The 16,479-nt window shown below is 45.9% G+C and overlaps 1 protein-coding gene across 12 annotated transcripts in view; it reads right to left on the bottom strand.

The window, feature by feature from the left end:
* Positions 1–16,479, bottom strand: part of PTPRT (protein tyrosine phosphatase receptor type T) — a 1,155,381-nt gene that overhangs the window by 867,399 nt on the left and 271,503 nt on the right. The gene's annotated exons all lie outside the window — the stretch shown is intronic.

Raw genomic sequence — 16,479 nt, 5'->3', positions numbered from 1 at the left:
TCCCCAGGACAGCCCTCTCTGACCACCCACCCACCCACCCACCCACTGCTGGGGTGGTATCCCACCCTGTGATTCCCTACACCTCACTCATGGCTATTTTGATGCCAAACCATGACTTCAGGAGAACCAGTCAAACCTGTAACAGCCCCTACACCTGGGGACTATACCTGACATCAAAACTTTAGAAGGTCACTTCCAGGGATTTCTGGGTCCACAGGAAACATAAATGCACAAAGTTACCGATCAAGTAACAGAGAAAGGCAGGAATACTTCAGCAAACCAAAGAACACAGCACCTATCTAAAGGAATCTGGAAGCAATTTTTAAAGAACACGAGGTACTCAGAAGAATTCATGCCCATGCAATGAGCAGAGCTTATGGTCCATGAATTTGCCATCTCTAAACCAAATGACATCCAAAGTCCCTAAATGTGCGAGACCATGGAGATTAATACCGAATGAAGGCCTCCTGACAGACAGAAAATGTCTGCACGTAACTTCTCAGGTGACAGATGGGCAGACAAGGTCCGCACATCACCGTCTAGGTGACAACACGCTTTTCACAAATCTCTTCTCAGTCTATCTTCTAACAGTCCCAGGAGGCAAGTTCTTATTATCCCCATTTTGCTTTTGAGAAAACTGAAGCCTGGAGAGGGCAGATGATTTAACAAGGTCACACAAGGAGGTCCTGAAAGAGCCAGCAACCCTGGCACCATTCCCTGGTCCAGTGCGCACTGCTGGACTGGAGGACACTTCTCAGGCTGAGGGACACCCAGGGCTGCCTTGGGTCGGCAGAGCCCAGAGCTGCAACGCCCATCCATCTCAAGCTGGATGGTGCATCCAGATTCAGGCTTTGAATCCACAAAAGAATTCTCATTAACACCACTTTAAATCTTCCTTTTAACCCTTCAATTTTTTTTTTTTTTTCAATGAAAACCTATGCTGCAAAGCCCTGGGAGACCCCTGGGGTTGAAACAGCACACAACTAGCAAAGGAAGGCCATGGTATTTGCATGTAAAACAGCCTTCTATTCTGGTAAAAGCAACAGCCGTGGTCTGATACACAGGGTATGCAGTGTTCGCTAGCATCTGAAGCCACATTTTGGGGAAAAAAAATTTTTTTTTGATGCCCAAAAGCATACCTACAGGAGCAAACCTAGCAAGAAGAACCAAACTTGTCCTAAACCCCATACAAACATCTCAACATCTTTGCCAGAATAGCTTAAGCATAAATGAAATAGCTTTGAATTACATCCCCAAGATGAAGAAAATTGAGCTCACAGAAAATAGCTAATGCGGGCAAAGAACATCACAGCTGGTAATTGCCTGAGCCTCACCCCAATCCTGAAAAACAATTGCTGCTCACCTCGCTTTACAGATAAGGAAATGGGGTTTTAAGAGGTTAGGTGAGTTGCCAGGCCGAGTGAAGATACGGACACGGGTTGTTGAATTCACAAATCTGTGCTCTTTCCACCTCACCGGTGATTCTCAAACTTTATTGGCCACATGAATCTCCTGGGAGCTTGTTCAATGCAGATTCCTAGCCTGTGCTCCAGAATTCTCATTCAATAGTTCAAGAGTGAAACCAAAGCCTCCCAGGGGAATCCAATGCAGGTGGTTCCTTGGCCATAATTTGGGAATCACTGTGGCCATATTGTGGTGCCTCTCAGCAGAGAAAAACACCCTCCACAATGAAGAAAATCCAAAAAATGAGAATCCATAAGCCCGTTGATAAATCCATGCCAGGTCCATAAGCCGAGTCTCTGCAGCAGCGCTGACGTCTAAGAAAGCCTCCTAAACACTTCCACGCCTCCAGCACCAACTCCAACAGACGCTAGTACACCTGTACTAATATTTAGCTAATGCTTTTTAATGACTCACTTTTTCTTAACTTACTTTAAAAAGAAACTCTGTATCAGTACCAAAAATAGAAACCCATTCTCATTGACCATAAACATATCATGAGGCTAAAAGCAAAATTAATAGAAACCCTAAAATAGTAAGTAAATGTTGGTTGGATACTGTTACTCACCTAGGTTTTCCATTCTGAAAGATGCTTTCTTCTAGATAAAAATGGGCACTAGTAAGTGTTACTAGGTCAGGCTGTTACTGATACCCCTAAACTGAGATGTTCTCCTTGCAGAGGAGGGATAGTATAAGAAATGAATAGCTTGCTCTGTGTAATTCAGTGCTCTCCAACGCCCATTCCACACATTACCTAAAACTTCACAAACCATCACGTGCCTTACTCTGGTTGTCACTGTCCTAAGGTTTCAGATTGGAGGGTAAATTAGAATTACCTGGAAAATCACAGCAGGCTTTGGTTTCTGATTCAGTCAGTTTGGGGGTGCTTGTGTGCTTAGTCACTCAGTCATGTCTGATTCTTTGCAACCCCATGGACTGTAGCCCGCCAGGCTCCTCTGTCCACGGGGATTCTCCAGGCAAGAATACTGGAGTGGGTTGCCATGCCCTCCTCCAGGGGATCTTCCCAACCCAGGGATCGAACCCAGTTCCCCCGCATTGCAGGCAGACTCTTTAACAACTGAGCCACCAGGGAATGCTTATCTATGGGGTGAAAAAATCACTAAATGAAAAGATAATAGTTTTCTGTGATATTATCCCAAGTGAATGGAGCCTATACCTATAGGAAATATTCTTGTGTTGCCTCTTTAAACAAGCTTCACTTTAATTCTGGACAGAAAATTTTGCTTCATATATTAAAATTGATACATAACATTAAAATTTCCATGAGACAATTTAATCATCCCACTGAAAAATCCTCTCATATTACCTTTTCTCCCTGTTCGCTTACAAGAAGTTTTTCCTTGATTCATGAGGAGGAAAAAAGGCTTAAAAACACATGCTCTTACTCCAAACAGGCTGGCAAATTTCAGTAGTTCACAATCCTTGTATTTGTCATTTATATTTCCATGTAGCAAATTGCATTCTTCATTACACAATTAACTTCCTCACATACAAAAGGATTAAAATTCTCTTATTTGTATCTTTAAGGTAAAATTGGTTGGGGGTTTGGGGGTGGAGCTTGGTAATTAGAATTTCTTTCAAGTTCCCAGATGATGCTGCTGCCTTTGATCTAGGGACCCCACTTTAGGGAGGACAGAGCAGCTGAGGAAGGGAAGGCTTAATTCTCAGTTTTTCCAAACTCCAATGAGTGGTTGTCAATTGCATATGAGTACCAGGTACTTGTAATTTCTATAGCCTCTTTATAGATTCCAAACATCAGACAACCTGTTGTCCCAAAGCTTTCAATTACTTGACTCCAATACTCTTCCAGAAGCCTCCTCTAAGGGGGAACTAGACTCCACCAGCTACAGCTTTCAGATCGGCTATCTCGGTTCGTGGTAATTCATGGTGGGCAGGGGACAGAAAGTCTGGCTAGGTGTTGCCTGCTGACTCCCTTGACTGCATCAGCAGACGGGGCTAGCCTGTGAACCTGACCTCCAGCAGGCCACACACCTCCTTCAGACCCTGTTGTCTCCATGATGTGACTTTTGTACCTGTCCGAGGGACCATCTCTAGTCTGCTCCCCCTCTCTCACCAAGCCTGAGCTGATGAACCCACATGACTTACCCTCCCCTGGGTCCCTCCCCACACCTCCTCTCCCCACTTCCTGGAACTGGTCCTCCCTTGGACCCCCTGGCAAGGCTCTTCCCCAGGTCACAGACCCTAGCGATGAGCAGTGTTAGCCTGGACCCCACTCTGGGCTCCTCTCTACTAACCTTTAAGTTCAGGGAGCAAAGAACAAATATTTTTCAAAACAGCTCTTCCTGTACTTCATTCCCCTGAACCTGGTGCCTTTGAGGAACTTATAGCCTCAAAGAAGGGATCAAGAAAAAAACCTGTTTTGAGGGGAACAGAAATCTCCCACTGGACGCACTTCCCAGGGAATCTTGGGCCAGGCTGTGCACCCCAATGGGAGGACATCCCCAAGGAAAGAATTCCCCACATGTCAGAACCTGTATGACAAGCATGCCTTCTGGGTGGACACAGCCTCACACTTCTTCCCAGTGTGTCCAGGGGCCTGTCTCTGCATCTCCACATGTCTCATTTCTTCTTCAACACAGAGGAAATCATACTTACCTGGAGGATTGTTGTGGGAATGCAATTAAATAATATATGTCAAACCCCAGCAGGGTGGCAGCCGGTCTTATATTGTGTCCCAGGGAAAGGACAGCAGTTGCTGCCAACACCACCTCTATTATTACTGATGGAACCACCACTCTGGTGGGGTTATCTCAACTCCTGCTCTGGGCCATCCAGAGACTGTTTAATACCAGGGAAGGGAGGTTTTCCTGCTGGTGCATGCACACGTGTGTGTGTGTGTGTGTGTGTGTGTGTGTGTGTATGTGCATGCATACTTAAGGTCCCAGCAGCCCTGGAAGCTAAAACAACATGGGTTATGATGTGAAGGTCGTGTTTTCACAACACCCTTGAAATGGTTGAAGGTCTACAAGAAGAGGGCAGGAAGAAGAAACACCACTCCTCCATTCCTTCTTGCCCCCAGGAACTGGGTGAAGGGTTTGGCAAGTCCCAGAGCCGAAGCCACTACCTCATAAGTGGAACAAAGGAAACGAGGCATCAAGATGGTAGGGGAGGAGAGGGCGAGGAGCCAGGTTTGCAGCATGATGGACCCGTACCTGTGGTCTCACAAACCAAGGCCCAAAGCCACGCCCCAGTCGCTGCCTCCTATCCATGACTTCATCCCCATGGAGTTCTGTTTCCTCGTCTGTATACCGGTACGATATGGTGAACTGAGCTGTAAGGGGCATTAACTAAAATTCCAATAGGCATCTAACAGCTTAAAACACTAATCAGGCATTTATACTGCGCTCAGTCCTCTGCACATTTCTCTGTCCTCCAGCCATCACTAGAGTTCTCTCATTTGACAGAGATGGTAAGTAACCTGCTCAAGGTCACACAGCCAACAAAGGGCAGAGTTAAGATCTGAGCTCACACAATCTGCCTCCAAAGCAGCCTGCTGTTAGCCATGAGCTGCACAGCACACTGCCTGGAACATGGTGGTTGTTCATAAAACGGGGGCAGGGGTGTGCTTTCCCAAAGCCTCTATCTGGATGATGAGAAGGGGAGTGAATCTATAGACTTGATTAATCTAAACCCAAGCCCATCGCACAAGGCTCTGGTTCCCTGCCCCAAATTTAAACAGCTGCTCCTTCAATGTAATGGAACGCAAATGTCTGAAGAGCTTCAAGTTTTAATTATCAAAGTCCTGATGAAAATCTGAATCAACAGCTGCTCCCGGCTAGGCGGCCCTCAGAGATGCCCAGAGAAGGGGCAGCAGGAGGGGAAGGGAGGACACAGTGCAGACAGGACGTGGTGACTGCAGCTGCCTGGAGAGCCCTGGCACCTGCGGCTGTGAGCTGTGGGGTGGATGAGACAGTCAGGGATCGAGCAGCAGCAGGTGGGAACCTCTGGGCTGCGCCTGTTCTCGTGCCTTAGGACCTGTGCATCTGGCGTGTGTCCTGTGAAAGTGACAAGGTGGAGGGCTGACAGCAGGACTGTGGGGATGTCCTGCTGTGATGTGTCTGGTGGGTAGGGCAGGAATGTGGGCACAGCTGCCCCAGGGGGCCAAGAAGAGGTCAGCGGGGCAGGCAGCAGGTGTCAGAGTGATGGCCTTCAGCCAGCTAAGAGACGGTGTGTGAGAATGGCTTCAAGGTCTCTGTTGTGGCATTAACTCCTGCGTGCCAGGTGCCAGGGCCTCTATCCACCCCTACTACCTTCTCTTCTCCAGGTGAGAAACATCCCCTCTCCCACAACCATTCCAGGCCAGGTACTGCCACTCAACACAAAAGCCTCTCTTCGTTTGCCTCAACGTGCAACAAAAAGATATTTCCTCTCCAAGGACTCACCTTCTCCTATCTTTTGATTCTTTTCATATCTAACACCTTTGCCATCAGTGATTTTAGGTAACTCTAAGCTGGAAACGCTAAAATAACAAAATGGAATACCTCGCCATGTTCTTTCCTGCCCACCGATTCGGCAAGGTGGCAGCGGAAAAGTTATTGCCACAGGACATCTAAGTTGCTACATTCCTGGAAAGAAGTTTGGGACACAGGCTAGATAGAGTAGTTCTCTCCTAGGAAAGTATTTTATGACTTGCGGGCAAGGGCATTCAGGAAAGGGTTACTCATACAACTGTAAAGGAATTCAGAAGTGCTCAAAATCAGGATACTAGCTGAATACACGTGGTTGACTCAAGCAGTTGAAGGGCATGCTGTAATCACAAATTTCAAGTTCCAAATAATCCAAAGTTGGGGGTGAACATATGATAAAATATTAAGTAATAAAGCAGGATGTGAAATAAACTGTCACTTTAAAATATACAAATGCATAAGCGTGAGGATTAAAAAAAAAGATATGAAGAAAGTGTGCCAAATAGAACATTAATCACCTCTCTTCTTTTGAATGGTTTTATTTTCTTGTGTGCTTTTCATTTCTTTTGTACATTTTCTACAGAAAATATGCATTACAAAAAACATACAAATTTTTTTTCCAATAAAATATTTTAAAACTAATAAAGGAGAATAGAGGGATGAGGAGAGACGGTTGGTGCTTGGACTTCACACAGTCCAAATCCTGATTTGAGCAAATCTCTCCTTCCTCTCACAACCCTCAGAGCCAAGTGACGGCCATGTTCTTTTCCCCTTAAATCTATTCTACCAGATAATACTTGGCCTGATGTTTCTGGGAATACAAGAGTTCTCAACCCTAGCAAGCATATGTCAGAGAAAATGCCTCAAGAAACCTATTCCTGAATGGACTCGCCAAGATTAGCAGTTGCCATGGCAATGTGTTAGCAAACAATTTGTTAAGCACTTGAAATTTCTCCTCCACTATTGATTAGTAAATGGGTATTGGAATGGTCCTTTTAACTCATGACAGCCAGTTCTGTGTCCCATCGGTGCCTGATCTGACTGCAAATGGTTCCTGAATTAGGGAGCCTGGCTCTAGGCTGCAGCCATCAGCATGCTTGGTACCCGTTCAAGGAAGCAGTCACTTGGGGCAAGTTTAAGCATCATCTCCCTCTACTTGTTTCTGACAAATCAGGACAAAGGCCTGGTGATGCTTGTTGATGGGGAGAAAGATGAGCTGACCTTGGGAACAGCCACTACCACACACACCAGGCTTCAGCATCAGCGCAATGGAAAGCCACCCAGGTGCCTTCACAGATTTCTCCTGGGGCCAACATTATTATCAGCCAAGGGGGCGCCAATCACTACTATTCCAGGTCCACATTCCAGCAGACAGGAGCCAAATTCTTTCTTCATTTTATGAAGTCTTCCTGCAAGGAACCAGAAGTCTGCCATCTACCAGGGATCTGCTTCTCCTGCCACGTGACCCTGGCCCTTTGGCCTCATATCATTCATTTGACAAAACTCCCCCAAGAGCCCCAACAATGTGATGGGAACTAATGACGTCCTATGTAACTGCCCCATAGACAATTCCCAGGACTGGCCTTCTGTATATGAAACAAAGCTTGCACCATAGCTACAAAATGTACCTTCCAGTCAGTGGCATGAAATAGCTGCCAGATAAATGAACTGAGGTTAGGATAATGCTTGTGCATGATATCTAGATACCAACAGAATATAACTTTTAAAAATTCTATTCATCTTAATGCTGTTTGGACCAGTCCACCCTCCCTCAGCCCCATCCACCATAACCATGACCACCATCAACAACCCTGGTAGTGCCCCACTCAGAGTGCCAAGCCCTCCAACTGGGAGTGGAAGTAAGGAGCCAGACATGGGAAAGAGCAGCACTATGGACTGAACTGTGCCCCAACATCCAAATTGATATACTGAAGCAATAAGCCCAATGTTACTGTATTTGGAGAAAGAGCTTTTAGGAGGTAATGAAGGCTGAGTGGGGTCATAAGGATGGGGCCTGATCCAACAGGATTAGTATTCTTTAAAGAAAGGACACCAGGGAAACACTTCCCTGTTTCCTGGCCCCACGTGAGGACACAGTAAGAAGGCTTCCATCTGCAAATCATCAAGAGAGTCCTCCCCAGAAACCAGCCCTGCCCAAACTTGATCTGAATTTCCAGTCTTCAGAAGGCACACAAAGCGGACTAAGACAAGCAGACTCCAAAGAGTAGGAGCCACTGTTTCCTGAAAGCTGAGGGGTCTTCAAGGTGCCTCAGAAGTGGAACCCATATTGGAGGAGAGAGCTCTTGGAGACTCTTGTGCACAGAATGATGGGGACCCTCCTGCAAGGGCCTCTGGAGGTGAGTCAGGGGAGGCAGGAGCAAGCAGCAGCATCGACACACGTTGCTGTGAGGAAACCTCTGCCGTGCATGGGGATTAGCTGACCACACAGGGCTTCCATGGTGACTCACACAGTGAAGAATCCACCCACAATGCAGGAGGTCCAGGTTCAATCCCTAGGTCAGAAAGAACCTCTGGAGAAGGGAATGGCTACCTACTCCAGTATTCCTGCCTGGAGAATTCCATGAACAGAGGAGCCTGGTGGGCTACAGTTCATGGTGTCCCAGAGAGTCGGATGCGACTGAGCAACTAACACACAGCACAGGCACTCGGTAAATATCTGTGGAGTATTTTCCCCTTCTAACTGGAGAGTGAGCACATACAAAGCTGATGACCAGTATTCATCAGTGGGATTCAGAGGGCAGACAGAACACTGGGACGCGTGAGCCATGGCCTGGGAACGCACAGAGTGAAAGTCATGTCCGGAGCTTTCCATCTTAGCCACACAGCACTGCAAACTCCTGTCAACACTGTCCCTAACAGCAGAGCTCCTGGATCTCACAGCCTGGGAACTACTGTCTGAGGTCACTGCAGCCTCCTGGTCCCCCGGACACCACACACAGACCTGGTTTGGGCACAAGTTCCACTGAGTCAAACTTTTTAGGGGGTTAGAAACCCAGGACAGACAGGCAAAGATAAGGATGGTGACTCTGGGACCACAGGGCCTGTGGGAAGCCTGGCCTGATGGAAGGCAGGACTCACATTGAGGGGCTGAAGTCAGAGGCTAAAAGCCAGGTCCAGGGCTAGAAGTAAGTCTGGGGAGATCCAGGCTCCCAGGGGAGGGCCTTGGATGAGGGGAGCGCCAATAAAGCAGCCACACCTCCCAGTTGGGTGCAGGCCTGGTCAGGACAAAGCCCTCAGGGCTAAAGTGCAGCTGAGGTTGCAGGTAAAGACAGAGGTCTTTACAAGTAGGCAGTGCACACCTGTGACAAAGAAACCAGGGGACTACAATGGAATGCAGACAAAGAAGCTTGAAAATTTAGAACAGAATAGGATCTGAAGGTCTGGCTGAGAAGGGAGGTTGGGGCAAAAGGGGAGGGACTGTATCTCCCATATCAGGCAGCCTGGACAGCAGCAACTCACTGACTCGGGTGACCGAGGTATCCTGGTTCATCCAGGACATCCCTGATTTTAGCACTCAAAGTCCTGCATCCTGCAAACCAGGACAACTGGTCAACCTACTGCCAGCACACCCTTGAGCTGGGCCCTCATGTGTTCTTTGAGAAGGAACTTGAAAATCTTCTGACTGCCCTCAACACATAGGTCAGTTCTGAAATGACTACCTCAACCTGAATTACCTCCCGAACAGGTGTCTACCACCACTTAGAAATGGCTGTGGTTGATCCACAAGTAGGAAAATAAAGAACTGTAAATAATAAGTGTGGTTCAGAGTGGCACAGAAACAAATATCCTTATCTCTGTACTCAGTGGTCTATCTGCCCCCTGCTCTCTCAACCTCTTCTCTAAATGCAACCTCAGAGCAACACTTCCAAACTCCAAATCTGATGAGACTACCCTTCTGGAGACCCTAGCTGGGCTCCCTGTTGCCCTCAGAACAAAATCTAAGCTTAAGCCCAGCCCACAGGCCAACCCAGACTGGCCTCACCCAACCTTCTGGTCTCTCTCCTGCCTTGTACATGTCTGCCTTGATGCACTTTTCAGTTCCCGAACTTAGCCAAGCTAACCCATGCCTACGGGTCTCTGCACAGGCTGGTCCCTCAATCTAGAACGCACTCTGTTTCCCTAGTTCCTTATTCTGCCACTTACCAACTGGGTTTATTTGCCTGCTCAGAAAAACCTTCATTTGTTCCTTCCCCATTCCTATGTATGGGACCAGCTGCTCCTCTCTCTCTGGCCTCCCATGGAGCCTGAGCCCTCATTTCACTATACTGCAATATTTTCATGTTTACATATCTACTGTCCACTATGATTCCATGAACTCCTTGAAAGCAGGCACTGAGTCTTATTGAAGTATATTTTCCCATCACTAAGCATGGTGTTGAGCACAAAACAGGTACACTGTTGGTGTTTGCTGGCTGGCTGGCTGGCTGACTAAGCTTACCTCCCCGAACTCTTCCAAACGAGACCGTACTTTCCTCCAAGTTTTCAGCCATTACAAATGCCAGACAAGGTGCCTCTTTAAATCTCCAAGTGCTTATTTCCAAGTTTCCAGGTGGGACCTACCAGCCTGTGCTGCCCATGGGGTGAGCCTCCCCACTCTGTCAAAGCACCCTTTGTTCTGTTGGTTTACTTGAAAATGCCACTCAGTGGCTTCAAGCGAGAAGGAGGAGGCAGCCATGTCTTCAGCCTGTCCTCAGACATCGATCACCTGCCGGCTGAGGAGATGTGACTGTCACCTCCCCAACCGGACAAGATGATTTTTCTCCACCACAATACGAGCCCAGTGAGCCATACAATCATGGTAAATTCCCTATCAGCTCAACATCCTATGCAATTTTTCAGAGAATATGATTCTATCTGAAAATAAGTGCAACAGTCTGGAACTCATTTCTCCCCTGTGCCTAACTTTCAGTTTCCTATAAATACCACACAGCTTTCCAGGCAAAGACACACCTCAGCATTATCCAACAAGCATCAGTCATGCCTCTGCCTTGAGCAGTGTCTGAAGGCATTGAGTATTCACCGTCTTATTAAGGCATCACTAATGCTGTTTGCTGGGCCTGAAATTGTGTCAAATATCACCGTCAAGAATGTTTCAAGCTAAAGTGTGTATGTGTTGTGTGTGTGTGTGTGTGTGTGCGCGCGCGCGCGTAGCCAAAAAAAGAAACAGGAAGGAGAATTCAACCCCTCTAATAAAAATATATATCTTCCAATGGGCAGGGTCAAAACAGAAGTGTGTCAGTGATTTACTGCTGCATAACAAATTACTCCCAAAGTTTAACAGTTTAAAGTAATATAAAGTAATACACATGGCTTATCTCATAGTTTCTATGGATCAGAAATCCAAGCACAGTTTAACTGGGTCCTCAGCATCTCATAAAGCTTCAATCAAGATGCTGGTGTGGGCTGTGGTCTCATCTGAAGGCTTGGTCAAGAAAGGACCTGTTTTTAAGCCCATTCAGGTGGTGGTTGGCAGGATTCAGTCTCTTATGGGCTATTAGACTGAGGTCTCAATTCTTTAAGACCCACTGGTTGGGTCTTACCTCCTGGGCCTCTCTACAAAGCGTCGCACAACATGCTAGCTGGCATGCTCACTCTTATGGGCAAGAGAAATTACCAGACAAGAAACAGTGCCAAAGTTAGTCTCTTGTAACCTAATCAAGGAAGTGGCATCCCATGATGTTTGACATATTTTATTCTTTGGAAGCAAGTCTCTAGGTCTAGCCCATGACTGAAGGGAAGGGCTTACAAAGGGCACAAGTACTGAGAGACAGGAATGATCTGGAACTCTGTCATGAACTGCCTACCCCAGAAATTCCAAATAAACCCCAGGAGAGCATCACCAGGACCTCTTATCTAAGACCTGGCACATAACAGTACCTGGGAAGCTTATTCATTTATTTCTCAATAAATGTTTAATGAATGTCCACTATGGACAAAGCACTGTTCTGAATGTAGGTGAAAGGATGCAGAAGTAAACAAAGCAAAAACCCCTGTCCTCAGCTCATACTATAAGGGACAGAGAAAGACAGTAAACAAGACATGCAATGTGTTGGATGGAGCTAACTTCCACGGAGAAAATGAAGCAGGGGAGGGATGAGGGGTGCAGGTGGAAATATACAGCAGGTAGGAAAGGCCCCTGGGAGAAGGTGACATTTGAGAAAAATCATCAAAGAGACAGGGGAATGAGCCACCTGGCTATCTGACAGACGAACATTACAGAAGCTGCAGGTGCAAAGGTCCTGAGGCAGAAATATAAGCCAGTGGGGATGGGGTGACCTAAGCAAAAGAGAATGAGAATTAGAATGAGACAGAGGGTGTGAGGGGCAGACCACAGAAAGCCTTGGAGGCATTTGTAAGAACTTTGGCTTTTCCATTGAACTAAGGAATTTCTGGGGGTTTGGGACACAGGAGTGACATAAACTATCTTACAGCTTAACAGGTCTCCTCTGAATAATGGGTGGAAACAGATTTTAGTAGGTTGACAAGGGCAGAAAGAGGGAGATTAGTTAGAGTAGGGAGATTGGTTAGGAAGCTGCTGCTCTAACCCAGATGAGAGCTGATGAAGGATTAACCCAGGGCAGAGTTGAGATTCTGGATGGATACACACACACACACACACATATTTGGAGGTGCAGCCAAAGATTTCTGATGTGTTGAATGGAGAGTATGTTAGAAAAGCTATCAGCAACAACTCCAAGGCTTTGGCCCTAGAACAAAATTGAAGGTTAAGGGAAGAGCAAGGCAGAAGTGAAGGTCAGGAGCTATTTGGGATGTGGCAGAAAACAAGAGAGACCTTCAGACTGGGAGTCAGAGACCCTGAGAGTGAGTTCAGCTTGACTTGGGTGGTTTGGTGGGCTTCACTTGGTACCCTTGGCCTCGGTTTCCTCCTTGTACCTACCAATGCTCGGCCCTTTGGAAGGCACAGACTCAGCCAGTAGCCCACACCTGTGCAGTGGGAAATTGCAGCTGTACATGTCATCTCTCTATATCACAATGCTGTAGAAAAATGCTGTGTCTTACTGTGCAGGTAAACGATGTAACAGATGATCAATGTGGACAGATTACTGAAAGCCAGCATCCAGCGCACACACATCTTGGGTGTCACGCACCATTCCAGGTGCTGCTCCTGTATTATCCACATGTAATGAAGGCACAGGGCTCACGAGAACTCTAGGGATCTCGAGGCCATGGCTCTCAGGTTCCCTGGCTGTAACCTGAGGTTATTATCCCCATACGTGCCTTCACCACGCTAAGCTTCTCAGAAGGGGTCCAAGTCTGGGGCTGTCTGTAGTGCAAGTTACCATGAGAACCTAATCTCCGTCTGCACACTGTCAGCGATGGCAACCTCCTAGCCCAAGAGGCAGCCCACCGCCATCATCAATACAGCTGGTGGTAGGAGGCCTTCACCAAAATCTGAACCTACAGTGCCTCTCCATTAGCTTCTGTTCAGCTTCTAGGGCCACCAGGAAAATTTCCTCTCCTTTCTGAACCACAAGTTTTCAGAGAATTTAAAGCAACCCTTAAATCTTCATTTGATGCTAATAATAATAACACTAGCTAACAGCTGAATCATACTTTATGAATCACACTTGATAAAAGAGTTTTCACAGACATTATCCCATTCACCATCCATAATACCTAAAAATTAATTGCTAAACATTATTCAGCTATCAGTAGCAAATGGGACGATGAATGGCAAAACCCTTGGTAAAATTTGTGATTATTTTACTCAGCATGATTATTCTAATTCTTTACATAAAGACATTAAGACCCAGAAGTTAAGCCACTTAGAATATGGGAGTAAACTAGTGTTAAAAGATAATCCAAAAATGTGAAATTATGATGCTCATACAGACATAGAATGAACATGTGATGAATTACTTTATTATATCAGTGATATATTTTATTCTATCATTAATGAAGGTTAGGAAGATATTATAACTGATTCTTAAGAAAACCCAAAGAACAACCACATCCATAGGCAAGAAATATTCAAGAGACATACAAATGGAGGTAAAATTATTTGAGGGAGGTTGCATGGGTCACAGGAATCTCTTCCAGATGGGAGAGAATGTACATATCTATTAGGTACCTACAATCGATAAAAGAAGTTACACAAAGTCAAAATCAGGTAACCCAAAGGGGTGCTCTCTAGAATGGAGGGTCTAAACAATTAGTTTCTCACTGAAGCACCAATCTCCTTCCTACCTTTGCACAGCTGGGATCTGAACTTGGTTCTTTATGACTCTTTACACTACATCATGAGAAACGCTGGGCTGGAGGAAGCACAAGCTGGAATCAAGATTGCCGGGAGAAATATCAATAACCTCAGATATGCAGATGACACCACCCTTATGGCAGAAAGTGAAGAAGAACTAAAGAGCCTCTTGATGAAAGTCAAAGAGGAGAGTGAAAAAGTTGGCTTAAAGCTCAACATTCAGAAAACTAAGATCATGGCATCTGGTCCCATCACTTCATGGCAAATAGATGGGGAAACAGTGGCTGACTTTATTTTTCTGGGCTCCAAAATCACTGCAGATGTTGATTGCAGCCATGAAATTAAAAGACGGTTACTCCTTGGAAGGAAAGTTATGACCAACCTAGATAGCATATTAAAAAGCAGAGACATTACTTTGCCAACAAAGGTCTCTCTAGTCAAGGCTATGGTTTTCCCAGTGGTCATGTATGGTTGTGAGAGTTGGACTATAAAGAAAGCTGAGTGCCAAAGAATTGATGCTTTTGAACTGTGGTGTTGGAGAAGACTCTTGAGAGCCCCTTGGACTGCAAGGAGATCCAACCAGTCCATCCTAAAGGAGATGAGTCCTGGGTGTTCATTGGAAGGACTCATGTTGAAGCTGAAACTCCAATGCTTTGGCCACCTCATGTGAAGAGCTGACTCATTGGAAAAGACCCTGATGCTGGGAAAGATTGAGGGCAGGAGGAGAAGGGGATGGCAGAGGATGAGATGGTTGGATGGCATCACCGACTCAACGGACATGGGTTTGGGTAGACTCTGGGAGTTGGTGATGGACAGGGAGGCCTGGCGTGCTGTGGTTCATGGGGTCGCAAAGAGTCGGACACAACTGAGCGACTGAACTGGAACCGGAACACTTCATCACAGTGACCTCTAAGAAAAGCTGATTAAAACATTCACTGACTTATTTTTAAGCCTCAATCATAAAATGGTTAGACCTTAAATTCCTGGCCACATAAGAGAGAAGGAGCAGAAAAGGGCTCTGAAAAAGAATGAGTTCAGTAAGGACACCACATCTCTGGCTGTCTGCATTTTTCCATGTCAGGAATAGCCTCTTCCTTCCTCTTTCTAGCAGCCTATTTCTTATTCAATAACATGTTGTGCTGGGTATTTCCAGCCTGGGTCCCCTCCCCCATGCTCCTTAAAGAGGGCTCCATTGTGCAGTGAAGGGAGGTAAGGGGTTCCGCCTGGTTTGGGTTTTAGGGAAAGTCTATAGTGTTTCAATAGCCTCTTTGTTCTCTTTCTCTCAATAGTTCTTGTGTCTTAAGGAATTACAAAATTTCATTCTTCCTATTGCATTAGTGGTTTGAAAAAAAGAAAAGAAACCAATTAAAAAATAAAGTTCTAAGGCTTAAGAACGGCATTTATAATAACTTCACAGGTCTAACCTGCACTTAACTGCTGGCGGTTTAAACAGAAGGTTCCTTGAGAGGTGAGCAATAAAGAAGCCATTTAGTACTTGTTCTCCAGAGATGCTTTTATCAACTCACTTGCCCCCTTAACAGGCGCTGGTTTCTGTATAATCCATAGAAAAGAGGAGACACACCAACCAGCTCTCACACATTTACATGGGTCAGGGCCTCTTATTAAGTGTGTTTTTCCCAAATGGCAATGCTTAGCATACTAAGATTACAAATGCTTAAATATTTCATCAATTTCAATGGGATGTCAATTTCTCCTGCCAGATAAGGTAGCCTTCTAGGCTCCTGGAGGGTGAGGGAGGGGAGCCAATTCCAAAGGAGAATGTAACTCCAAAGACGTAAAGCTTTCATTCCAGATGTTACTTATTCCTACTCCTTCCACTCAGCTGTGTTTCCACCATCACTAGCTCAGAAATTTGAAAAGCTGGACACAACTTCTCCGTTTGACTGAGGAATGGAGCTTGCCTATTTTTCCCTTTTCTCTTCTCCCTTCCTTTTTTTTATTTATTTAATTTTTGGCTGCACCATGTACCATTTGGGATCTTAGTTCCCCTACCAGGGATCGAACCCATACCCTCTGCATTGGAAGGGCAGAGCTTTAACCACTGGACCACCAAGGAAGTCCTCCCTTCCTTCTTGCGAGCAAGGTTTGCCTTGTTCATCTCTGTATTCAGCATCTATATCAGTAACTAACCCAAAGCTGGTGCTAACACAGTGTTCACTGAATCACATGGAAATCAATCCATTGATTCAACTTTTATTCACTCAGCAAATATTCAATTGTTATCTATTATGAGTTATGTTCTTGTCAAAGACCTGGAGCTAGCCTGGGGAATCAGACAAGGTTCTGGCTTTCAAAAGGCTTACACTTTAG

This window comes from Bubalus bubalis, chromosome 14 (assembly GCF_019923935.1).
Source record: "Bubalus bubalis isolate 160015118507 breed Murrah chromosome 14, NDDB_SH_1, whole genome shotgun sequence".
NCBI classification, from domain to species: Eukaryota; Metazoa; Chordata; class Mammalia; order Artiodactyla; family Bovidae; genus Bubalus; species Bubalus bubalis.
The sequence above is the reverse complement of the archived record's forward strand: the minus strand, read 5'-3'. Positions and strand labels throughout refer to the sequence as shown.